The sequence below is a fragment of the Scyliorhinus canicula genome, chromosome 3, assembly GCF_902713615.1.
Source record: "Scyliorhinus canicula chromosome 3, sScyCan1.1, whole genome shotgun sequence".
Classification (NCBI taxonomy): Eukaryota; Metazoa; Chordata; class Chondrichthyes; order Carcharhiniformes; family Scyliorhinidae; genus Scyliorhinus; species Scyliorhinus canicula.
Window position 1 is genome coordinate 155892223 of NC_052148.1, and position 27161 is coordinate 155919383.

The window sequence follows — 27161 nt, forward strand, 5'->3', positions numbered from 1 at the left end:
TGGGGGTGTGCCCCTTTACACAGTTGGTGACTTGGAATGTTCAAGGACTAAATAGATCTGTTAAGAGGTTGCGCATGTTCGCGCATTTTGAAGAATCTAAAGGCGGACCTAATATTCTTACATGAAACTCATTTGAAAATGATAAGACAAAACTAAGGAAGGTCTGGGTGGGTCAGGTCTTCCACTTGGGTCTTGACATGAAGACGAGATGGGTGGCTGTGTTGATCAGCAAGAAGGTGGCTTTCACAGCAGTAAAGATTGTGACTGATCTGGCTGATAGATTTGTGCTGCTGAGTGGGAGGTTGGAAGGTTCCCCGGTGGTGCAGGAATGATGTAGAATTCATGAGGCAGGTTCTGGTGAAGATCCCGGAATTCTCACTGTTTGCTTTTTAGTGGGGACTTTAACACGGTGCTAGATTCTGAGCTAGACCGATCATGTTCTACACCCGGGAAGCTGTCAGCGATAGCTAGGGAGTTGTCGTGGCTTATGGGTAGGGTGGATCCGTGGTGTTTCAAGAGACCTAGGGCGAGGGAATTCTCCTTTTTCTCACATGTTCACCAGAGCTACTTCCAGATAGGTTTCTTTGTTATAGACAATACATTGGTGGCACAAGTGGTTAGGGCGGACTACTCGGCGATTGTGGTGTCTGATCACGAACCGCACTGGGTGGATTTACAGGCAGAGAGGGTGTCTCCCCAAAGACCCCAGTGGAGGATGAACGTAGGACTTATTTTAGATAAAGGGATTTGTGAGAGGATAGAGGGGCCATTTGATATTATGTGGACCAGAATAACACGAGTGAGGTTTCCGCCAGTACGACGTGGGTGGCATTGAGAGCTGTGATTAGGGGAGAGCTCATCTTGATCTTTGCACGCAGGCTGAGGATGAAGCCGGCTCAGCAGTCCAGGCTGATGGAGGCAATTTTGACAGTTGATCGAAAATCCTTGGAGTTCCCCCATGGAAATGCTAACTGAGGAGTAATAGAGGCTCCAAATGGAGTTTTGAATGGTTTCTACTGAAAAGGCGGTGAGGCAACTGCATAAAGCTAGATGGATGGTATATGAATACGGGGAGACGGCCAGCAGGATGTTTGCTCATCAATTGAGGGAACGGGCGGTGGGGAGGGAGATGGGTAGGTTGAGGGATAAGGGAAGCAAAAAGGTAACAGAGCCGGAGGAGATTGATGGCATTTTTGAAACTTTTTATCGGAAACTATAACAGTCGGAACCTCCACAGGGGGACAAGGGAAGAAGATGCTTTCTGGTTAGGTTGGAGTTCCCGAGGATAGGGCAAGCAAGAGTTCAGGGGCGGGGGGCTGCAGCAGGGCTGCAGGAGGTGATGGAGTGTGTGGGGTCAATATATTCCGACATAGCCCTGCGCCCAGATGGATTTCCTGCTGAATTCTAGAAGCAATTTGGGTGGCTGTTGGGACCCTTGTAGGTGCGGATGTATAATGAAGAGCCGGAAGAGGACAAGCTCCCCCCACATTGTCCCAGGCATCGATCCCATCCATCCTAAAAGGACAAAGACCCCGAATAGTGTAGGTCTTACCGGCCTATCTCACTATTGAATGTTGACGCAAAACTTCTGGCAATTGTTTTGGCGACATAAATAGAGGGTTGTTAGCTGGATGTGGTTGGCAAAGACCAGCCGTGGTTTGTTAAGAGCAGGCAAGTACTGACAAATGTATGGAGGCTATTGGATGTGATTATGATGCCTACAGGGGGAAAGGAGGTGGAAGTGGTGGTGTCCATGGATCCGGAGAAGGCATTTGACCGGGTGAAGTGGGCGTACTTGCTTGATGTACTGGAATGGTTTGGGTTTGGACAGAGGTTTATAGACTCAGATTATTGTACAAGGTCCCGAAGGTGAACGTCCTGACTAATGGAGTCAACTCTAAGTACTTTGCTTTGCAGTGTGCGACAAGACAGGGGTGCCTGGTCTCCCCGCTGCTCTTTGCCCTTATGAGCGAGCCATTGTCGATGGTTCTCCACACCTCCAGGGAATGGAGTGGTGTTGAGTGTGGGGGGAGGGGAAAACCAGGTCTCCCTATATGCGGACAACCTCCTACTGTATATATCAAATTCTGCGGAGTGCCTCAGTAGGAATATGGAGATTCTGAAAGAGTTTGGCACCTTCTCGGGGTACAAGCTCAATATGGCAAAAGTGAGGTGTTCCGATTGGCAGGAGGATAGTTTGAGTAAGCTCCAAATTCGACTGGTGAGGTTGAGTTTCCGATATCTGGGGATGCATTTGGCACGAGACTGGGCCCAACTCCATAAGTTAAATTTGGCAAGAATTGTGGAGAGGATGAGGGAGGACTTCAAGAGATGCAATGTGTTGCCACTGTCCTTGGCAGGGAGAGTTCAGATTGTAAAAATGGTGGTACTGCTGAAATCCATGTTGATAATACAGAGTCTCCCAATTTTCTTGCCTAAATCCTTCTTTAAGGTTAACAAGCTGATCCTCAGCTTTGCGTGGGCGGGGAAGATTCCGCACACCAAGAGAGCTTTCCTGGAGAGAGATAAATGAAGAGGAGGCCTGACGCTCCCAAATTTATAAAATTATTACTGGGCTGCAAAAATTGCCATGGTCCGGAAGTGCATGGAGGACCAGGGGTCGCTATGGAGACAAGTGAAGGAAGCGTCATGCAAGGGAACCACCTTGTTTCAGCCAGTTTCGCCAAGTAGACATTCATCGAATTTGATGGTAATCTCTGTACTCTACACTGGAATCAGTGCCAGCAGCACTTTGAGATGGAGGGCATGTATATGAAGGCACCAATTTGCGACAACCACAGATTTGTTCCGGTGAGACCAGCCGATATGTTTCGGGAGTGGGACTGGCTGGGAATTAGATGCTTTGAGGAGGTGTTTGTGGGGGGAAAATTTGCGGGCATGTCGGAGCTGGCGGAGGTTTCCCAGTTATCTAACGGAAATGGGTTCAAATACCTCCAGATTAGGGCCTTTCTGAGAAAGGAGGTAAGTTCGTTCCCAATGTTGCACCCTTGGGACTACAAGATAGGTTATTATCAGACGACGAGATTGGGAAAGTCACGACCTCTGATATCTATGCAGAACTGGCGAAAAAGGAGGAAGCATCAATGGAGGATAATTGGCTAAATGGGGGAGGAACTGGGGGGGGGGGCGATGCAGGGGGGTTGATTTGGAAGGAGGCATGCATAGGATTAAAGCTTCCTCGTTATGTGCTGGACTAAGTCTAATCCAATTCATAGGGGGACACAGACACGATATGATGACAGCTAGGATGAGCCAATTCTTCTAGCCAATAGATGACCAATGCCTGCGGTGTGCTGGGTCCCCGGCGAACCATACCCATATGTTCTGGGCATGTCCAAAGCCGGTGGGGTTCTGGAGGGGGGTTATGGTGCACTGTCAAGGGTTTTTGGAATGGAGGTATCTCATCCCGTGGGTAGTAATTTACGGAGTGTCTGATGATCAGTGTACTCAGGTGGGGAAACAAGCCAATGCGCTGGCATTTGCCTTCCCGCTAGCCCGGAGGGGGTTCTTGCTGAGTTAGCGGGACTCGGAACGATCGGGCTGGGACAGAGGTGAAGAACTTAGCTGAATTGCCCCACTTGGAAAAGAGTAAGTTTGCCATTAGAGGGATGGACAAGTCGTTCTCCGTGAGTTGGAAGCTGTTCATCGAGATGCACTAAAACATCATTGGGGAGGGGGGACAGGGGGGGAGGGTCAAGTCATTTTCTTTTCTTTGGGGGAAGGGAAGGGTTGAGGGTTATATTGTATAAAAACTTTATGGAGGGGGAGGTAGGCAAGAATGTATATACGATTGTATTGCGGCATTGTATATATGTGTTTTCTGTACTTACATTAAAAAATCTACTTCACTGATCAAAACTGTCATGTTTGTGAGACAGATTAAATCCTTTACAGTTAGAAAATAAATGCAGGGTCTCACTTGATCCTTTACCTTTTGTATTCAGAAACAGAGAAAAATGAAATCCTACACCAAGCAACAATACAATGCAGCATTTAGATACTAGCTTCCATTGATTCTTGAAATATAGGCATCACTAGCAAGTCTGACATTATTGTTAATTTCTAAATGCCTTTGAGAAGGTAGTGGTGAGCTTTGTTCTTGAACATATGATGAAGCTGTTACCACAGTGCTGTTAGGTAGGAATTTCCAGTATATTCAGCCAGCGACGATGAGGAAATGTTCATATATGTGCAAGTCAGAATGGACTGTGTATTGGAAGGACGTTTGGAAGTGACGGCATTCCCACGCACGTGATTTCCTTGTCCTTCTAGGTGGTGGAGTTTGCAAGTTTGGGAGGTGCTGTCAAAGAAGCCATTCAACTAATGAACAAAGACACCGTGGGCAGCACGGTGGCACAGTGGTTAGCACAGCTGCCTCACGGCGTCGAGGTCCCAGGTTCGATCCCGACTCTGGGTCATTGTCCGTGTGGAGTTTACACATTATCCCCATGTTTCAGTGAGTTTCACCCCCACAACCCAAAGATGTGCAGGGTAGGTAGATTGGCCACGCTAATTGCCCCTTAACTGGAAAAAATGAATTGGGTACTCTAAATTTATATAAAAAAACAAAGACACCAAGTGTGAAATTTGGCACAGTCGCGGCCATTGTCAGGTTGCCGATCAGGGTCCAAAGTGGCATCTGATTCACACAGGAACAGCAGCAGATGTCATTTTGGTAAGAACGTTAGCCCATGTACAGTACGCATCTTCCAGAAGGATGCAGAGTAGACGGATTGATACGTCAATCAGCACTCCAATTGATGCCCTCTCTTAGCCTTGGAAAGTTGCATTGAGCAACAGGAAGGATCTCTAGTCCCGTCCCCCACCCCCAAAACAAGTGCTAATTAAAGGAATCATCACCTACTTATAGGGTTAGTTATTGGTTGATTTCTTGTTGCCATTGCCATGGCTCTACAATCTTTCAGTGTTTTTAATGACTTCCAGTAACGGGGATTGTGCTGAGTGGACGCAGGAAAGGTAGCATTCATTTTGGAAGTTGGAATTTGGCACTTTTAGCCTAAAAATAGGCTAATTTTGCAGGGCAAAATAACCCCATCCTCCTTCAAGATTACCACAGCCACTGATAAATGCCCACAAACAACTCTTAAGGCTGAAACGACGGCAGGATCAGTAAGAGACCAGAAAGAAAGAACAGGTGACAACGATTACCTGGAGTGGGACCAGGCTGGCTGCACCCGAACAGGCAGTGTCGCTGAGGTGCATGCCGGACTATCCCTGATAAGCGAGTGGTACCCCTGATAATGCAGGAGCTCCTAAAGCACAGAGGCACCATAAAGCTAGAGATGATGGCAACGATGAAGGTGGCAGCTGTGGATGCCCTGGCCATCTTCAAAATGGCGCTGGAAAAGACAGTACAACAACTGAAGGTGCAGAAGTCAACCATCAGGGAGCTGGAGAAGGCAGCAACCAACCAGAGCAAGCGGATCGCCTCATTGCAGACGGAGGTGGCAAGGTTGGTTATTGGAGGTTGGAGCCCTGTGAGAACCTATGTAAATCACTTAAGGTGAAGGTCGAGAAACATGAAAATAGGTCCAGACGTCAGAACGTCCGAATCAAGGGCTGCCAGAAGGCGTGGAGGGGTGAAGATGTTGGCCAGGTTAGTGGGGCAAGGAGTGCTGGAATAGGATCCAAAAGTGGATAGGGAACACAGGTCTTTAGGGTAAAGGTCGAGAAGGAGGAGCCGCCGCAAGCGATGATTGTACGGATGCACAAATGTCTGGAAAATTAAAAGAATCTTGCAATGGGCTAAGGAAATTGCAAATGGGAAGGGAACCGGGTTTGCATTTACCAGGACATAGAGACAGAGCTGGTAAAGAGGCCTGCAGGCTTCAACAAGGCCAAGGCGGCACTATACCGCAAAATATTCGGTTCAGGGGCTAGTAAATGGAGGGAAAATGGGGAGGAGTTTGAGAGAAGTGGTTTGGGGGGAAGGTGAGGAGGACGGAGGGTGGGATGAGGGGGGGAGGGAGGAGGGGCAAGTTGGAAGAGAAATGGTGACAGCAGAGATGGAGATCAAGCATCAACATGGGCAAAGAGGGAGGGGCCATCTTGGATGGGGCCTGATAAATGGCTGTATTAGGAGAGACTGAGCTGATTGAGGATGATGGTGGGTAATAGAGGAGAATGGAGGCATAGACCCACGATAAAATTTGTTTTGTGGAATGTTCGGGGGCTAAATGGGTCGATTAAGAGATCCTTGGCTTTTGCACACCTGAAGGTTTTGAAGGCGGAGGTGATCTTCCGACAGGAGATGCACCTCCGAGTTAAGGATCAGATTAGGCTGAGGAAGGGATGGGTGGGCCAAGCATTCCATGCAGGGTTTGACTCAAAGGCACAGGGAGTGGCCATTTTGATGAACAAGAGAATGTGGTTTGTGGGAGCTAAGGAGGTATGGGACCCGAGAGGGAGATACAAAATAGTGAGCAGGATGCTGGAGGGTTCGCCAGTGGTGCTGGTCAACGTATATGTACCAAATTGGGATGATGTGGTTTTATGAGGTGTCTGTTATGTGTGATCCAGAACCTAGATCCGTACCAATTGATTCTGGGCAGAAATTTCAATTGTGTGATGGAGCCGAGGGTGGACAGGTCGTGCCCCAAGTCAATGGAAAGGCTGAAAAGTGAAAGGAGCTGGGATTGTTTTTGGAATGAATGGTGAAGGTTTAGGAATCCAGGGAAGAAGGAGTATTCCTTATTCTCACATGTAGTATAACGCATAATCGAGGATTGATTTCTTTGTGGTGAGCCGGGCGGTGTGTTGAGAGTGGTGGAGGCGGAATATGCGGGGATCGTAATATCCGATCATGCGGCGCATCGAATGGAGGTGAGACTCAGTGAGGGGCGGGTGCAGAGGCTGGGTTGGAGGTTTGACTCAAATCCTTTCGCAGGTTTTTGTGAGAAGATGAGGTCAACAATTGAGGAGTATGTGGAGATTAACCAGAACCGGTGTGATGTCAGCGGCCACTCTTTGGGAGGTGTTGAAGGCAGTGGTCCTAGGGGAGGTTATTTCATGTAAAGTACATAGAGACAGGAGGTGGAGGGAAGAGTATTGATGGTTGTTGGAGGAGATAGTTGAGGTGGACAAGAGGTATGCAGGGGTCCCTACAAAGAGGTTACAAGGCAGTTTGATAGGCTGACGATGGGGAAGGCAGTAGGGCAGTTAAGAAGAGCAAGTGGGGTGCAATACAAATACAGGGAGAAGGTGAGCCCTATGCTGGCCCACCAGATAAGAAAGCAGGCTGTGTCCAGAAATATTATAAAAGTAAGAATGGAAGAGGGAGAGATAGTATAAGAACTGAGAAAGATAAATGACGCGTTTCAGAGATACTACGAGAGGTTATATAGGGCAGCACCAGACGGAACTGGAGGGGTCATGAGAAGGTTCCGAGATAGTTTGGAATTCCTGAGGATGGAGGAGAAGAGGCAAACATTGGAAGAACCATTGAGCCTGAGAGAGTTGATTGAACGTATTAGGGGAATTAAGTCAGGGAAAGCACCGGGGCCTGATGACATTCCGACGGAGTTCTACAAGACTTTTGCGACAGAATTGGTTCCGCCCATGTTGGGGATGTTTAATGAAGCTGTGGAGAAGAGAGAGTTACCGGAGACATTAATGCAGGTGCTGATTACATTAATCCCAAAAAGTAGGAAAGATCCGTTGGAGTGTGTCATAGAGGCCCATTTTGTTGTTAAATACTGAAGTGAAGGTGCTGGCCAAGGTGTTGTCGGGAAGGTTGGAGGGATGTGTGCCAGAGTAGATAGCAGAAAACCAAACAGGTTTTGCAAAAGGCAGACAGCTCTCCAGTAATATCAGAGGCTATAGAATGTGATAATGACACCATCGAGGAGGCAGGTGCCAGAGGCTGTTGTCTACATGGGTGCGGAAAAGGCCTTCGACTGGGTGGAATGAGGTACTTATTTCAAACTTTGGACAGGTTTGGATTTGGACCAGGTTTGTGGCACTTGTTATATACAGCCTCAGTGGTACGTGTTGCCATGAACGGAATGACTTCACAGAATTTTGAGCTATACACAGGTAAATGACAGGATAACCACTGTTGCTGTTGCCATTTACCTTGGCGAGTGAACCCTTTGTGATGGCCCTCGGGGGGTCTACAGAATGGCAGGGGATTATGAGGAGTAGAGAACATTGGGTCTCGCTACATGCAGACAACCTGTTGTTTGTGTCAGACCCACTTGAGAACACGGCAGGATCATGGGAGTACCACAGAGATTTGGGGCCTTCTCAGGATATAGATTAAATGTAGGGAAGAGTGAGATGTATCTGGCGAATGAGGTGGGGCTGAAGACCAACTTAAAGACGCTGCAATTTTTGGTAGTTAGGGAAGGATTTAGATACATAGGGATTTGGGTGACAAGGGAATAGGCCACGATGCAAAACTGGAACATGACAATACTGGTTAAAGAGATTAAAGGTAAACTTAAGAGTTGGGATACATTACATATGGTACTATAGTGCTGAAGACTTGTGCTCTAGAACTGGCCGCACCCGTAGCCAAGCTGTTCCAGTACAGCGACAAAACTGGCATCTACCCGGCAATGTGGAAAATTGCCCAGGTGTGTCCTGTACATAAGAAACAGGACAAATCCAACCCAGCCAATTACCGCCCTCTCAGTCTACTCTACATCATCAGCAAAGTGATGGAAGGAGTCATCAACAGTGCTATCAAGCGGCACTTACTCAGCAATAACCTGCTCACGGATGCTCAGTTTGGGTTCCGCCAGGGTCACTCAGCTTTTGACCTCATTACAGCCTTGGTGCAAACATAGACAAAAGAGCTGAATGCCAGAGGTGAGGTGAGAGTGACTGCCCTTGACATCAAGGCAGCATTTGACCGAGTATGGCATCAAGGAGCCCGAGCAAAACTGGAGTCAATGGGATTGCCATACTCGGTCAAATGCAACCTTGATGTCAAGGGCAGTCACTCTCACCTCACCTCTGGCATTCAGCTCTTTTGTCCATTGGTTGCAGTCATATCTGGCCAAAGAACTAGGGGGCATAGCCTCAAAATAAGGGGAAGTAGATTTAGGACCGAGTTTAGGAGGAACTTCTTCACCCAAAGGGTTGTGAATCTATGGAAATCCTTGCCCAGTGAAGCAGTTGAGGCTCCTTCATTAAATGTTTTTAAGATAAAGATAGATAGTTTTTTGAAGAATAAAGGGATTAAGGGTTGTGGTGTTCGGGCCGGAAAATGGAGCTGAGTCCACAAAAGATCAGTCATGATCTCATTGAATGGCGGAGCAGGCTCGAGGGGCCAGATGGCCAACTCCTGCTCCTAGTCCTTATGTTCTTTTGTAAAGGAAGATGGTTGTGGTGGTTGGAGGTCAATCATCTCAGCTTCAGGACATTGCTGCAGGAGTTCCTCAGGGCAGTGTCCTCGGCCCAACCAGCTTCAGCTGCTTTATAAATGACATCCCTTCCATCATAAGGTCAGAAGTGGGGATGTTTGCGGATGACTGCACAATGTTCAGTACCACTCACGACTCCTCAGATAATGAAGCAGTCCATGTCTAAAGGAAAAGCACATGGATATGGTTGTGGTGAGGGAAAGGTAGGAATATAAGAGATAGGTGCTTGCATTAGTTACAGCTTGTGGATTAGAAGAGATTGTGGAATGAAGAGAAAGTGGAATGGGAGGAGGATTGACTATGAGGATATCAGCATCTTAAATTGAGTCTGCCCATTGATGGTAATGGCTTCAGCAATAGCTATTCCAATGATGGTGGATACCATCTACTCTATGAGAATCAGATGAAGACAATGGGCTGGATTCTCCACCAGCGGGGTGCTCCATTTTGCCGGCAGTGCGGGGGTTTCCCAACGGCGTGGGGCAGCCCCACAATGGGAAATCCCATTGACCGGCCAGCATAATGGAACATCCCACCGGCGGGGTGAAACAGAAATGTGGCGCGGCGGGGCGGAGAATTCAGCCCAATTTTTCTTCCACCTTATTCTGAAAAAAAAGAGGGAAGTGCAGAAATGAGTTTGGGTGTGTACAAGTGTGAAAACAGAGATGTGGGTGTACGGTTTGCAGCAGTACTAAGATTGTAAGGATAAAGTGAGCACACTGGGCTAAATCATTGGCTTTTAAAGCAGACCAAGACAGGCCAGCAGCACGGTTCAATTCCCGTACCAGCCTCCCCGAACAGGCGCCGGAATGTTGCAACTAGGGGCTTTTCACAGTAACTTCATTTGAAGACTACTCGTGACAATAAGCGATTTTCATTTCATGAGCAATGATTGATAGAGGTTATTACTAGGTAAGTGATGGGCACTGGTGATTTGAACAGTGGCTCAGGCTAGTGGTGAGGGGGGGGGGGTATGAGATAGCATTTGAATAATAATAATCTTTATTAGTGTCACTAGTAGCCTTACATTAGCACTGCAATGAAGTTACTGAAAATCCCCTAGTTGTCACACTCCGGCGCCTGTTTGGGTACACAGAGGGAGAATTCAGAATGTCCAATTCACCTAACAAGCACATCCTTCGGGACTTGTGGGAGGAAACCGGAGGATCCGGAGGAAACCCACACAGGCATGGGGAGAACGTGCATACTCTGCACAGACAGTGACCCTAGCTGGGAATAGAACCTGGGACCCTGGTACTCTGAAGCAACAGTGCCAACCACTTGCCATACTGTAATTACCAAAATGCTACTGGTAATGCAAGTGATATAACATTTAAAGAATACAGTATCAAGGAACAGGGTGGCTATTCAACCGCTCTAGCCTGTTCCACATTTCAATTCGTATATCGCTGATCAGTAGCCTCACTCCATTTAGTCTCTTTGCTCCATAACCATTGACTCACGAACAAAAAGGTATTAACAAGAGTTTTGAAGGACATGAGTCTTCAATTGTTTTATTTAATTTCAAAAATATAGGAATCAATGTCTTCTTTACAATCTCAGCACTTAGAATAGTGTTATTTCAAGATTGAATACCTATGCATAAAACAGATGGATAGGAAGGAGCGATTGCAATGAGAAGAATCATGCCATAATTTAGTATGGTACCATGAATTACCAAATCACTTTTGGAAAAGAAATCATGAACAGAGCACAAGGTTAACCAATATCACCAAGTTTCTAAAGGTGTTGACTCTTGATATCTGTTGATATCTGCAACAAAGTAATGAAAATTGCTGCTACTTAGAAGTCAATCAATACCTGAAGATCCATTTGCTAAGCTTAACCATTCAAGTGACATCATCAAACTTCTTGGAACACTGTATCCAGGCCCTTCACAGTTTGTCTTCTGGCAATGGCCTCCATGACTCATAATACACATCTATGTATATAATGGTATGCAGACAGGCAGTGATTGACACACAGGATGACCAGTGAGCACACAGAACAGAGCAGCCAATCACCAGACAGGACACTACCACTATAAAGACAGAGGGCACCAGGTTTCCCGCTCTCTCTGGACCCAGCCTCTGAGACAGTCAGAGTTCGTGAACTAGACAGTGCAAACACCATGCGGTTAGTAAGTCTGGTCAGGCTAGTACTAGGCCTCCAGTCAAGTCAGCCTAGTGTCAACCCACATTTAAACATGTATAGTAGTTAAGACGTTAAATAAAATTGTGTTGCATCTGAAAAATGAAAAAATGAAAATCGCTTATTGTCACGAGTAGGCTTCAATGAAGTTACTGCGAAAAGCCCCTAGTCGCCACATTCCAGCGCCTCTCCGGGGAGGCTGGTACGGGAATCGAACCGTGCTGCTGGCCTGCTTGGTCTGCTTTAAAAGCCAGCAATTTAGCCAAGTGAGCTAAACCAGCATCTTATCAAGTGTTGGAGATTTGTCTCTCTCTACACTGCATCAGGTGCAGTCCACATTGACCCAGCCTACCCAACGTATCAATGACTATCTGTTTCAACCTGCCTTTTGACTGAGGGAATGGTGTCCACCGTATCTGAAAGGCCCACTGTGGAGTCAGGACATCTCTCCTCCTTTCCATCTCCTCCCCCAGTGCCGCATCGGAAAGTTTTGTAACCCACGCTTTCACATCTTATGCTGTTCGCCCAAGGCAGATTCACTTCCAATACCTTGGCCAGCACCTGCTCAACTACAATGCACCTCCCCATTAAGATGTACAGGCTGGCTCTGAGTCCTGCCAGCAGTTTTCAATTTTGGGTCGCTGCAGCCATTGAACAACGCAGTTAGCATTAGCTGCATATAGACATCATTATAAAGAGCAATGGAGATCAGGTTGGCATGTTGTCTGAATTTAAATTGTCCTTCATAGACCCCGTGCCCACTTTCTGAGGCTATCTAACCTACTCACATTTTCAATTTATTAATGTGGATTACTTTTACACATTAGAGGGTACATTTTCAACTTGCTGCCCAAGTGCAAACTGAGGTTGAGGATCAGCAACCGCCATAGAAACCCAAGGGCACAGTTTTAGAGGCCAGCACTGGTGGGTTTTTAGGTGTGAGACTCTAAAATTCCCCGGGCCCTCCTGCCTGCACCTGGTGTGTCTTACAGCAACAGGCATGGCCTAGGGCAGCCTACCCACCCTCATCCCATTTGAAACCATTAAGTGGCCAAATTAAAGCCCGCTTCCTGCTGGACCACAATTTGAGGCTGGTAGGAGGGGATCAGGAACAATGGTGAAGCCCAAGAGGTTACCCTGCTCGTACCTCGGATGTGAAAGGGGAGGGAGGTGTCTAACTCATAGGTCCCTATTTCTGATGTTCTGCTCCCACCTCCCTGCCCAAGCCCCCCCCCCCCCCACCCCCACCTCCCAAGTGTCTCCATCCCCTTTTCAACCACCTCAGATACCCCAGTGGTTTCCCTCCTGTGCCCTTGCCATGGGATTCCCCACACTTACCTCCCCCTAAGTTCCCGGCACTTAGAATCTGGGGATTCCCTTTAGTCCCAACAATGGCCACCACTCATAATGGCGTTGCAGGGACTACAGAGCTCCCATCCAGACTGGTTGGCAGCTCTCTGGTGTGGAATGTCCTCCTCTATTGTGGGCAGATGTCATGTCTCCAGCCACTTCACGCTCCACATAGCGTTGAATAGTTGCGGTGCTGCTGACATCATTTTGGATGGGTCTTTTCCAGGGTGGGGAGAATCCCATCACCCCATAAAAATCCTTCCCCAACTAATTGTTATTTCAGAACCTGCTGGGAACACTCTTCAGGCCAGACATCTGCAGAGAGAGAAATTGAGTTAATGAGGGAGGACCCAGTACACATGCTGCCACTTCTAGCAGGCACTATGCAGACTGGGATACATATCGATTTAACGGGCCAGGTAGATCCAGAGGCCCCTACCAAGCCTGCACGTGCTCTGTTCTTCATGGGTATTGGTGGGTAGCAGCCTGCAGCTCTGCCTGCTCACAGGTAAGTTTGCAAACACAAAGGAGCTTTTCCCCAACATTTAAGATCAATGATTTTTCATTGGCACTGGAAGAAATTAGAGTTTAACAGTAAATAAAAATATACAGGGGGCTGGATTCTCCGATTTTGAGAAAGTGCTGACGTCGGCGTGGTAACTGGTGATTTACGACAGGAAAAACAGCGCAACAGATGCACCGATTCAGCAACTTTAATTGGGCTAGCACCATCACCATCTGCAACGCAGCCGGTTCCAGGTGAAATAGTGCCGGATTCGCTGAGTCCGTCATTGGTGCACATGAAGCTCATACGAATCAACCGCACTTGAATGATCCATCCCCCCCCCCCCCCCCCCACACACCGTTCCAGTCAACAGGATGGCTGGAAGGAGAGCAGCGCCACGGTTCAGGAACACTGAGCTGGACACCCTCCTGGAGGCCGTGGAAGAGAGGGGGATGATCCTGTACCTCGGCCCGGGAGGAATGTGACAAGGCACCGCTGTTCGCCGTGCCTGGGCCCGGACTGGCATCCCGTGCAGGAGGCACAACCTCCTCAGGGCAGCCAGGGTGAGTAGGCAGCGCTGTGCCCTGGCACCAACCCCCTTCCCCCCCCCCCCCCCCCCCCCCCCCCCACACACACATAACCCAGACCCCCCCACCTCACCTGGGGACGGCCGAATCCCCACCCTGCCCCACATGCCAGCTCCCATGCTGGGTGCCCTGACTACTGATGTCATTATCTACCCTACCCCTGGGCTGCATGCGTCGGAACGTCTAACGGTGTCATTGTTTGTGTGTGTGTGTGTGTGTGTCCCCCAGGAGAAGACCGCTCACAACTGCCGGGAGCAGGAGAAGACTGGAGAGGTACCACCAGACCTGCGGCCCCTTACTGTGCTCAAGCAGAGGGCACTGGACGTGACCGGTGGCACGGAGGAAAGGGGGTCGCCGACGCTGAGGTCGGCGGCGGGCGAGCAAGTCAAACCCTGCTCGGTTTCGGATCCACATGACACATGTGTCGGCGACCCCCTCACCCCGCTCCCACCCCCTCTCCCCCCACCCTTCACCCCCTCACTGCACACCCCTCACCCCTCTTTCCCCCCTCAGACCCCACACCCCTTCACCCCCCTCACCGCACACTCTTCACCCCCTTCACTCCACACCGCTCACCCCCCCCCCCCCGCCCCACTCACCCCCCTTCACCCTTACCCACCGCCCAACCCCCCCCCCCCCCCCCCACCCCCTCGGCCTGCTGCCTAACCATATATTTTTTAAAAATTTACAATACCCAATGATTTTTTTTCCAATTCAGGGGCAATTTAGTGTGGCCAATCTACCTAACCTGCACATCTTTGGGTTGTGGGGGTGTAATCCACGCAGACATGGGGGGAATGTGCAAACTCCACACAGACAGTGACCCAGGGCCCGGATTCGAACCAGGGTCCTCGGCGCCGCTGTCCCAGTGCTAACCACTGCGCCACATGGCTCCCTCTTGCAAAACTGTATCCAGGCCCTCTGCCCGAGACCCAGGAAACCCTGGAGTTCAGGTCGCAGGATAACACTGACTTTCCGTCACTGCTGTCTCCAACACCCTCCACCATCTCAGAGACTATCACCTCGGTTGGGCACATTAGTGAGGAGCCTCCCGGGACACTATCTGGTGCACACTACACATCGCATCTGGTACAGCAAGTGGAGGTAGGAGCAGCCGAGGGACAGGAACCAGCTGCCGTCCAGATGAGCCCCGGGCTCCTGGAACATCCAGTCCCAGCCACAGTGCAGATACAGTCAGAGAGCCAGGGACCACAAGAGGGGATGGTGCCGAGCATCCAGCACTTGCAGGCACAGATGAAGGAGTCCATCCGTGTGTAGGAGCAGGGGGTGGTGCTGGTCATGCGTGCCACCCAAGCCGACACCGCACGGGTGGCGCCCGCGGTAGAGGCAACGGGGGCAACGGTGTTGGATATGGGTCAGAGTGTGCAAGGCCTGGGGCATTCTGTGCAGGCGGGGGCCGAGGCCCAAGACAGGGCTGGCCTCTCACAGGCAACCATGTGCCAGAGCCACCTGGAGATCGCAGCTGCACTCCGCAGCGTGGCCCAGTCACAGCAGGCCATGCCTGAGAACGTCGGCGGCATTGCACAGGCGCTGGCCTGCGTGGCACAGAAACTGGGCGGGGTGGGCCAGTCCCAGAAGGAGGAGTCCCAGTCCCAGAGGGAGGTGGCCCAGTCCCAAATGGAACCACCTTGGCGTAGTGTTAGGGCCCATGAGGCCAGAAAGTTAGACACCAGCTAAGTTGGCACGGGTGCAGGACACAGTTGAGTTAAAGGGGCTGGGGCACAGACTGTATATATTTTTCCACAATAAACACCTGTTAACAGCGTTGAAACCTGCCTTGGTGCTCTGTCTGATGGGTGTGGGGATGGGCCAATCAGTGCTGGCCAGGGGGAGTGGGGGTAGGGGACCAGTGCAGGCCCCGTGGGTGGATCGTGCTCCCTACCCTCCCGCCTCAACCCTGCCCTGACCGTCCCCAGCATCCCCACCCCAGGGATTCCGCGGGATGGACTGGCCAGCTCGCATGCAGGGATCACCTGGGTGGAAGGTGGCACTGTAGGCATGAGTCAGGCATTAACAAACTATGTGGAGCACGGAGCTCATCACAGAGCGGGCTGTCATCATCCTCCATGCCATGGACCAGACCCACTGTCACTGCCAACCCAGTGCCCCCAGCTCGATGTTCCGCAGGGAGATGTGTAATGGAGGGGTGGTGTGCATGCAAGTGGTTTGGTGGTGGGAGAGGTGAGGGGGTGTGAGTCTGTGACGGTGGTGTCCATGCCCCTGGCCAGCAACCCCCCTTCCCCGAGTCGGTGAAACGTGTCACGATGAGGGCGTCCCGTGTTCGCTGGCACTGGTGATGGCATTGTGCGGCCTCCCATGCCTGCCTGGGCCCCATGTCCCCGCTCATTGTCCCCCTCCCCCGCATCCTCCTCATCGGACGAGGCCTGCCCTTCCTTCTCATCTACCTCCAGCACATCGGCCCTCTGCTGTGCTATATTGTGGAAGGCGCAACAGGCCACCACGATATGGGCGACCTTACCAGCCTCGTACTGGAGGACCCTTCCAGAATGATCCAGGCACCTGAAGCGCATCTTTAGGATGCCGCAGCACCGCTCGACCACCCCCCTGGTTGCTGTATGGGCATCGTTCTATTGGGTCTCCGGGTCGGTCAATGGCCTCTGGATAGGCGTCATCAGCCAAGACCACAGTAGATAATCCCTGTCGCCCAGCAGCCAGCCACGCAGCCGGGGATGTGTCCCTCAAATATGTCGGAAATCACAGAGTGTTCTAAGATGAATGCGTCGTGCACGCTGCCCGGGTATTGGGCACAGATGCGGATGATGCGCATCTGATGACCGCAGACCAGCTGTATGTTTGTGAACAGCGGCCTGTTATCCACAGATGGCCATAGGGCGACATGCTTGCCATTGATCACGCCCTGGACCCGGGGCAATCCGCCGATGGCAGCGAACCCAGCTGCTCGGGCATCCTGGTGGGCTCGGTCCGCATGGTACTGGATGTACCGGTCCACCTGTGCATATAGGGCGTTCATGACGGCACGGGTGCACCTATGCGGCGCTGTCTGCGAAATCCCGGACAGGTCTCCACTTGCCGACTGGAACAACCCTGTTGCATAGAAGTTCAGTGCGACCGTCACCTTGACGGCCACCAGGAGCGGGTGTCCTCCCCCATGCCCCACGGTGCCAGGTGTGCCATCATCTGGCATATGTGTCTCACAGTCCCTCTGCTCACCCGCAGCCTCCGTCTGCATGCCCAGTCCAGCAGGTCCTCGAATGACATGCGGTTATGGTACACGTGGGCCTCATCTGGTGCCCCTTGACACTTCCTCCTCCGCGGCCTTTTGGGCGGCCGTCTCTCCAGCCTGTCCGGCTGCCACCTGCCCCTCTGCAGCCTGATCCTCTGCTGAAGCCACCACCTCCTCCCTGAATGGCCTCCGCTCACGCTGCTGCAGGGCTTCATGCAGAGCTGCAGCCATCGCCACGGCGGCCAGCATCGCGGGTTGGTGCCTGAATGCATTCTCTGCAGGGGGTGAAAGGCTAACATGTTAGCATGCTGCATACTCCCCTGCCCATCCAGCTTCCATGAGCTACGTGGTGGCCCCAATTGGCATTGCGGGCCCCACCCACGCATGTCCTGCCCATCCCTGCAATCCAGTTCTGCTGCCAGTGGTACCGTTGGCTGGCACTGCCCTCACAGGGGACTGCTGTGGGTGTGGCCCTAGGTGGTCCCCCGGTGGATGGTTGCCGGTTGGGTGGGGTGTTCACGTCCATACGGTCGGTGTCGCTGTGTAGAATCAGGGGCCGGGGTGGATGGTCAGCAAGATGGTCACTGTGAGGGCGGCAAGTGGCGCAGTGGATAGCACCGGGACTGCAGCGCTGAGGACCCCGGTTCGAATCCCGACCCTGGCTCACTGTCCATGTGTAGTTTGCACATTCTCCCCATGTCTGCGCGGGTTTCACCCCCACAACCCAAAGATGTGCAGGCTAGGTGGATTGGCCACGCTAAATTGCCCCTTAATTGGGAAAAAAAAATTGGGTACTCTAAATTTATAAAAAATAAGATGGCCACTATAATGGTGGTCGGTGCCTAGGCACCACCCCAGTCTTGGGGGGGCACACTGCTGCTCGGCCTATCTCCCCCCTGCCCCCTCCCCTCTCCCATCCCTGGAAGGGTCCCCCGCACCGCAACCAGCACGGCCGGTGTCTGGGCCCACAGCCCGCAGTCACTCCACGCCTCCTCTCTCTCTCTCAGCAGCCAGGGCGCCAGGTTCACGATATTTATAACCACAAGCGAACTACGCCATCGGAAACTCGGAGGTGGTGAATCATGGAGGCCCTGGAGCACTGGGTCTTAGGCCCGCTAATGATATGCCTACTGTACTTTCAACAAGCACCGCATTTACGCCATTTTTTGGGTGCTGGATCATCCCGATTTGCCGTTAAACTGGCGCCTACCGCGATTTCGGTGACGGAGAAGCTATTCGCCGCCCAATCGCGTTCCCCGATTCGAACGGAGAATCCAGCCCAGAGCCAGGGAAATTGGTTGATTTGAACAGGAATGAAAAACAGGCCGTTTCTATTTTGAGTGACCAAACTCTGGCTGATCCATGACGCCAGCTTTAAGGCTTGACACCTAGCTGACAATCTTCCCCGACTTAGTTTAAGCACTTTGTTGCATGTGAATGAATTTGCCTGAATCCAAGGTTTCGAATCGTGCACTCCAAGATACCCATTATTTTCGATTTAATACCACATAAAAAACAGCTGTGGAAAACAAAGTGATTATACGAAAATAGCTGTCACATGACTATAATTATTCTTAAGTTCAACCAGCATCCTAACAGGAAAATACGGAAGAATAATCATAATCGCACAGCAGGTACTACATTGTAATCACTTTTTCCCCTCAGCAGATTGCAGCTTGAGATCCCGAAAGTATACTTTGTCTTTCAGTGCACACATCTAAGATAACAGACAAATAGCTGAGGCGTTTGTTCACTGCAACTGCTGAAACTTAACAGCTGGGAATTGGGGGGGGGGGGGGGGGGGTGTTGATAAAGATGCACATCTGTTCAAAAGAACAGATAATACATTTTGGTTATTGAAAATATTTGACAATAATATAACCTAAATGTCCGGAAGCACTTTCATTTTTATCGATTATTTCACTGTAAGTTTGTTTACAACTGTTAAAATACTGGAATTTGATGTGTTATCCATGTGACGTCCTCTGTGGTCAGCAACACTACAGTCAATAGGGAAAAAGGGGCTTCTTCTAAATAACTTTGGCCTGGATATTCCAAAGGGAAACAATCATCGTCAGATTGCCACTCCGCTAAAATGATTCTCTCGACTGCTTCATATTTACTCTGGAACATTCCGAGCCCAGCTTTTGCAGAAATGCGGTGCACAGCATCCCCCAGAGAGCTCCGTCAAAGGAGTGTAGAGTTGGGGGAAGATAGAAACGCTTCCCTTTCTATGGCAATAGTTGCTGAATGGTGAGTTGAAATCACCAGTGCAAATGTTAATGAATGGCTGAGTAGATGAATGCGTGAATGGGTAGAGTGGTAGGTCGCTGAGGTAAGTGAGCAAACGGGTAGGGTGAGGTGGTTAGATGGGTGAGGTGGATAAGTGGGTATGGGTTACGTGGGTAGATGAGTAAGGTGGGTAGGGTGGGTGAAGTGGTAGGTATGTGAAGAAGGTAAAGGGTGGGAGGGTGAGCCTCATCCTCTTTTTTTAAACCTTTGTGTGTCACCTTATTGAATGTCTTTTTGAAATCTACATATACTATATCTACTAGGTCCCCTTTAACTACCCTACTCATTACACCCTGAAAATGCTCTGATAAATTTATCAATTAGGATTTCCTGTCTGTAAAACCTTGCTGTATTGTTCTAATCATGGCATATTTTTCTTTCCTAATAATTGATTCCATCACTTTCCAGACTAACTGGCCTATAGCTCCCTCTTTTCTCTCTTCCCCCTTTCTTGAATGACAGTGTTACATTTGCTAACTCCCAAACTGCTCATACTGTCCCATTTTATTTCACTAATTAGATTTCAAGTTTAGGATTATCACTCAACTATTATCTGTAGTTATATTAAGTAGTGTCATTGCTCAAATCATAAATTCAATGCGATAATTACAACTCCTCAGTACCAGGTTAAATTACTCACCCATTCAGAGGGATAAACTACCTGCTCACCTAATTAAAGCCTTTGAACATTCATCAGCTACAGAAGGATGAAAATAGTTGTAAAAGCAACATTGCCTTCCTCTTCTGAGTTCTGACCTGCACCCAATTCCCAAGTTGGCGCTCATCATCTCCCGTTCTGTGTGGAGAAAGGAGGCGCTAAATAGTTTAATTGAAATTTAAGTATATAAAGAACATAAATGTAAACCTTCATTTTAACCTTAACAGTCATATTAAGAATGTCAGCATTCTAGGGACAGTGAAGTGCGCTTTATATATGATGCGATAGTTTACAATTGCAGGTTTTTTTCCCAAACAAACACATCTTAAGTCTTCAACCAATATTAATAAACTCCGGGTATCAGACCTGGAGGTGAATCTTCGGCCAATCTGACACATCTGGCAAGGCAACATTTTAGAGCAAGACTTTCAGAGGGTACAGATCTCAGGAAGCTGGGAGTGATGGAGGGATGAATCCACAGATCAGAGAAATCAAGGGCAGGATTGAGCACATTATTGAAACTAACAAAGAACATAACAACACAGGAACAGGCCCTTATATATATTACAAACAACAGTGGTCCCAGCACTGATCCCAGTGGAACACCACTAGTTCCAGATTTCCATTCTGAAAAGCTCCCTTCCACTGTTACTCTCCGTCTCTTGTTGCCAAGCCAGTTCTTTATAAATCTAGCGCGCACACCCCAAATTCCATGTGACTTTACCTTTTGTACCAGTCTGCCATGAGGGACCTTGTCAAGCGTCTTACTAAACTCCATGTAGACAACATTCACAGCCTTTCCCTGATCGATTAATTTGTCACCTCCTCAAAACCTCTATCAAGTTGGTAAGACATGACCTTCCCTGCACAAAACCATGACGCCTATCACTAACAAGTCCATTCACTTCTAAAGGTGAATAAATCCTGTCCCTCAGTATCTTCTCCAACAGCTTCCCTACCACTGATTCAGGCTCATTGGCCTATAATTACCTAGACTATCCCTGCTTCCCTTCATAAACAAAGGGACAGCATTGGCTATTCTCCAGTCCTCTGGAACCTCGCCTGTGGTCAAAGATGATGCAACAATATCTGTTAAGGCCCCAGCTATTTCCTCTCTTACCTCCCACAGTAACCTGGGATATATCCCATCCGGCCCAGGAGACTTATCTACCTTAATGCATTTTAAGATATCCAACACTTCCTCCTTCATTATGCTAACATGTCCTAGAGTATTCACACACCCATCCCTGACCTGAACATCTGTCATGTCCCTTCCCTTGGTGGATACCAATGCAAAGTACTCATTAAGGATCACACTCACTTCCTCTGACTTCACACAAACTTTCCTCCTTTGTTCTTGAGTGGATCAACTCCCTCCCTAGCTACCCTCTTGCTCCTTACATGTATAAAAGGCCTTGAGATTTTCCTTGACCATGCTTGCTAATTACATGTCAGGGCCTATTTTAGTGCTCCTAACTCCCTGTATGAGTTTGTTCCTACTTTCCTTATATTCTTCAAAAGCTTTGTTTTTAGTTGCCTCAACCTAATGTATGCTTCTTTTTTCTTTTTGACCAGTCTCACAATTTTCCCTGTCATCCATGGTTCCCCAATTCTGCCATTTCTGTCCTTCATTTTCACAGGGACATATCTGTCCTGCACTTTAATCAACTGGTCTTTAAAAGACTCCCACATATCAAATGTGGATTTACCCTCAAACAGCTGCTCCCAATCCACATTCTCCCGCTCTTCTGAATCCTGTTGTAGTTAACTTTCCCCCAATTTAGCACCTTCTCTCAAGGACCACTTGCCCTTATCCATGAGTATTCAAAAACTGACGGAATTATGATCACTATTCTCAAAATGTTAAAGTAGCAAAAACAGAAAATACTGGTAAAACTCAACAGGTCTGGCAGCAACTGGGGAGAGAGAAACAACGTTAATATTTCCAATATGACTTCTTCGGAACTCAGGAAAGCTGATGGGTTTAATGCTGTTGAAAAATGGCAGGGAGGGAGTGTCAGATGGTTAAATGCCAAAGATGTCATGGAAGAAAAGACAAAAGTAATGGCAATGATAGTAATAAAGGAACAAAGCATTTGTCCAGAGAAGATATTAATCGCAGAATAAAGGTGAACTCTGTCTGAAACCGAAAACAGGAAGAGAGAAACTGGCACTTGAGAGAAAAATTCAAAACTGTGGACAGAGTTCATGGTCTGAAGTTGTTGAACTTGGTGTTTAGTCCAGAAGACTGCAAAGCGTCTAAGCAGAAGATGAGATGCTGTTCCTCCAGCTTGTGTTGTGCTTTACTGGAATATTACAGCAGTTCGAGGACAGAAACAAGAGCAAGATAGCGAATCGCTGCTCCAAATGCAGCCTCCTCTACATTGAGGAGACCAAATTCAGACTGATGACTGCTTTGGGGAGCACCTTCACTCACATGTAAGCATGACCCAGACCTTCTGGTTACTTGCCATTTCATTTCACCACCTTGTTCTCAAAGAAGTTAGCAAAAGAAGCACATTGGTTTGTATACAGTTGGAGCTGTTGGTTCTGAACTCTTCGAATGTGATCACTTTTGTGCTCATGTTCTGCTTAGAAATATTTCATTATTCATTCAAACCTTCATAGAGGCATGTAGACCTATGAGCTGTTCTGGACATTGTGCCAGCCGAGCAACATGAACAACTGGGAGACACTAGAATCTGGCAAGTTATTGTTTGTAACAAAATTGGCTACCCCGTGTTGAACTTTTTCAAGGATGGTAATGTTTTTAGCAATGTATGGGTCCAAAGCCGCTATGTCAAGTGTGGTTTATCCACGATTTTTTGAACTGCGGGTCACGGCCCGCGAGTGGGTCGCAGGCAGGTGTCAGGAGGGTCATGAAGCAATCAGCCGCAGCATTCTCGATTGTGGGAGAAGCACCCAACTGCCACGACCAGATTATAAGAATGCCAGCCATGACCTGCATTTAAATATGAGCACTAGAGTGTTCCCACCAGAAGTGGCAGCAGAGAGAAGGTCACATGCCAGTATGTACACTAATGTTACGCACCTTCAACATCCATGCTTTGAGTGCGAAATCACAGAGGAGCGATTCCTCCATTTTGTAGCTACCAGCAAGCAACAGGACTGTAAAGAACTGAAGATGGATTATTATGTAATAAGGAAGAGAGCATCAAAGACACAAACAAGCCAGGATCACACATCTGAATATGCTGGAGAGTGCTGCTGAGGAGAATCATTGGCAGGATAAAGCAGTGGGCTGTATACAGAGCTCCGAGGCCTCTGGTGAACAACCCATTAAGAAGAAACTGAAAGCAAGAACAAAGCAGTATAAAAATGATTTTTTGGGGGTATAACTTAATTAATTGTGCCAAATCAAATCAGGATGCAAAGCCCATGTGTGTTATGTGCAGGAAAGTACTGGCAAATGAAAGTTTAAAACCCTCAAATCTTCAAAGGCATTTGAAGACTAAGCTTGACAGGGTCGATGACTTCCTGCATTGTATACATGAGTACTAATGGACATTTTGTATTGTTGATTCACAGGATGTTTCATTTCTCCATGTTGAATATTATTCCCCATATATTGGCACATTCGCCAAGATTATTTTGATCTTCCTGAAGGCTAACCTCATCTGCTACTTCAGTAATGGCTCTGCGGACTAAGCAGTCATCTGCAAGGAGTCTGATCTGGCTTGATATTCCATCCTGGATGTCATTTAGAAAGAGGAGAATCAAACGTGGCACCAGGATGGTACTTTGCGGCATGCCACTGGAAAATAGTTTACACAATCTGTAAATCAAGTAAATCTAGGGGACAGGATTTCCCCCTTGAAATCACGAACAAATACTATTACTTAGGAATCCATATCCAAAATAATTGGAAGTTAAATGTACAATGTCGGGAAGGTCAGCAGCCCGTGAGTCATAGGAAGTTTTCTGCTGCAGTTGAGACATGTGCATGTGGTGGAGCACGGGGATATAATTAAGGTTGGGAGTGAGAATCGATGGCACTATCGTCCTGAGGGTGCGGTTCATTAGTAGCTGAGCAGGCGACAGGCCAGTGGAGAGCAGGGCGGAGCGATAGGCTAACAGAGCAAGATGGAAATCTGAGCCGGCGTCGGCGGCCTTGCTGAGTAGCCGCTTAACGATGTGGACCCCCTTTTCCACCTTCCTATTGGATTGGGGGTACAGGGGACTGGACGTGACGTGCTCGAAGTTGTAGTGTCGGGCGAAGTCGGCCCATTCCTGGCTCGTGAAACAGGGGCCATTGTCTGACAAGACCGTCAGCGGAATGCCATGTCGGGCAAATGTCTCCTTACAACCCCTGATCACAGCCGAGGATGTGAGATCGTGCAGCCTGATGACCTCCGGGTAACTGGAGAAGTAGTCGATGATGATGACGTAGTCCCTGCCGATGCATGGAACACATTGATGCCCACTTTGGTCCAAGGCGATGTGACGAGCTCATGGGGCATCAAGGTCTCCCGTGGTTGGGCGGGCTGAAAACGCTGGCAGGTAGAGCAGTTGAGCACCACATTGGCGATTTCATCGTTAATGCCTGGCCAGTAGACGGCTTCTCTGGCCCTGCGGCAGCATTTCTCGATTCCTAAATGGCCTTCATGGAGTTGCTCCAACAGTAGCTGGCGCATGCTTTGTGGCATGATGATGCGATCCAATTTCAGGAGCACCCCATCGACAACCGCCAGGCCATCTCGGACATTGTAAAATTGCGGGCATTGGCCCTTGAGCCACCCGTCTGACATTAGACGCATCACCCGCTGCAGAAGTGGATCAGCCGCTGTCGTGCATCCGAATCTGGCAAATGGGAGGCTGCAAGCTGAACCTGAACATCTATTTGGCAGACAAAGCCGTCGTGATCAAACAGAGTTGTGATCGACCTTGAGAGGGCATCGGCAACGGCAAGGTCCTTGCCAAGGGCATAGATCAGTTGAGAAGAGTTTGGCGTGGGCCACCTCGGACGTGAGCTCCTCACGTTTTGGAATCGGGTAGTGCTCCCGCATGATATTCTGATTCAGATCTTTAGGATCAATACAGATCCGCAGCTCGCCAGACGGCTTCTTGACACAGACCATGGAGCTTACCCAGTCTGTGGGTTCCGTGACCCTAGAGATGACTACTTGGTCCTGGAGCTGTTGCTTGAGGCGGTCCTTAAGGGGCGCTGGGACTCTGCGAGGTGCGTGAACGACAGGCGTGGCGTTGGGCTTGAGTAAGATTTTGTACGTGTACGGGAGCGTGACCATGCCTTCGAAGACATCATAGTATTGCTGGATGATGGAGTCGAGTTGCGCCCTGAAGTCTGTGTCAGAGGATGCAGACACAAGTGGAGCAGCTTGCATGCCTGCGCACCAAGCAAGAAGGCTTTTGAGGCAGCAACAATCTCAAACGGGAGATGTCTGATTTTCGCAAGCTCTGCGTACAGCCTGCTGTCTTGCCATCTGCGTGTAAATTGCTGGACTACAATGGCAATGCCATCACTGGCAGCGGCTCCTGCCGCCTTGAGGTGACACAGAATAGACTCCGTTCGCCCGCCGCCGCCTCTCCACATTGCCGGGAATCTGGGTTCGAACTGGAAACTTTTCAAACAGCGCTTCCAGCTGTACCTTGAGGCCAGGGACCTGGAAGCTGCCTCGGACGCCACTCATCTCCCTGGTCGACGCTGTGAACGTGGACAGATTTGGTGCCATGCTTGGGGGACATCCTGTTCATGGGAACGATGCCAATTTGGAACGGGACCTGTGGAGCATCGCAGGCACAGTCGGAAGCAAGGTCTGGAGTAGGTTCATTGATGGCAGGCTGGATAGTCCTGACGTCTCTGTGGGGCTGGGTGGACCTCCTAAAAACAGCGGCCATGGAAGATCTGCACATTGCGGCGTAGTGGCCTCGTTTGCCACACTGCAGGCAGCATCGGGGCTTTGTGGGACATTGCCGCTTTAAGTGGGCGGAGCCGCAGTTGCCACACGCCGGAGCGTCGGGACGTTCGTCATGCCACCGCGCATGCGTGGGGCAATCCAGCGAGGCACGCACCTGCGTGAAGCAGTCCGTGACATCAGCACGCTCGCTGCGTGTAAGCGCGGGACTCCGCGAAAAGCACGTGAAGTGGCTGCCATCGTTCAGATCCAGAGCCTGAAAAGATTTAATCATTTGGACCCATTCTGCCTCGTAAGGGGCTTGCCACGCCGTTTCAGCGGCCTGGGTGCAGGAGTAGCGCGTGGAGGCATGTTTATGAAGTACACAGGTCTCAATGGCCGTAGAGAGGGTGAGCTGCTTTACTTTTAGTAGCTGCTGGCGCAGGGGCTCAGATTGAACACCAAAAACAATCTGGTCACGGAGCATGGAGTCAGAGGTGGACCTGTAGTTGCAGGACTGCGCAAGGACGCGGAGGTGGATAATGAAGGACTGGAAAGGCTCGTCCTTAACCTGAATTAGCTGCTGAAACATGTATCTCTCGAAACTCTCATTGACCTCGACCTCACAGTGGCTGTCGAACTTTAGAATGACGGTCTTGAACTTCGATTTGTCCTCCCCTTCAGCGAAAGTGAGCGAGTTGAAAATGTGCAGAGCGTGGTCCCCGGCTGTGAAGAGGAAGAGAGCAATCTTCCGTGAGTCCGAGGCAGCTTCCAGGTCCCTGGCCTCGAGGTACAGCTGGAAGCGCTGTTTGAAAAGTTTCCAGTTCGAGCCCAGATTCCCGGCAATGTGGAGAGGCGGCGGCGGGCGAACGGAGTCCATTCTGTAGAATGGCGCGAGACTGGTGGAAGGCAGATCACTGAAAGATAGGTCTCAGAAGTGCTAGCATCCCTCAACTTCTGGTACCATGAAGTGTTGGCTAGTGTAGGCTTGAGAGATGAACAGACACTTCCAACACTGATGAAGGTTCAACTCAATTTTATTAACTAACTTCTAACTAACTAACACATGATGACTGTGGGTCTAAAGAATGCTAACTTAAACTAGAGAC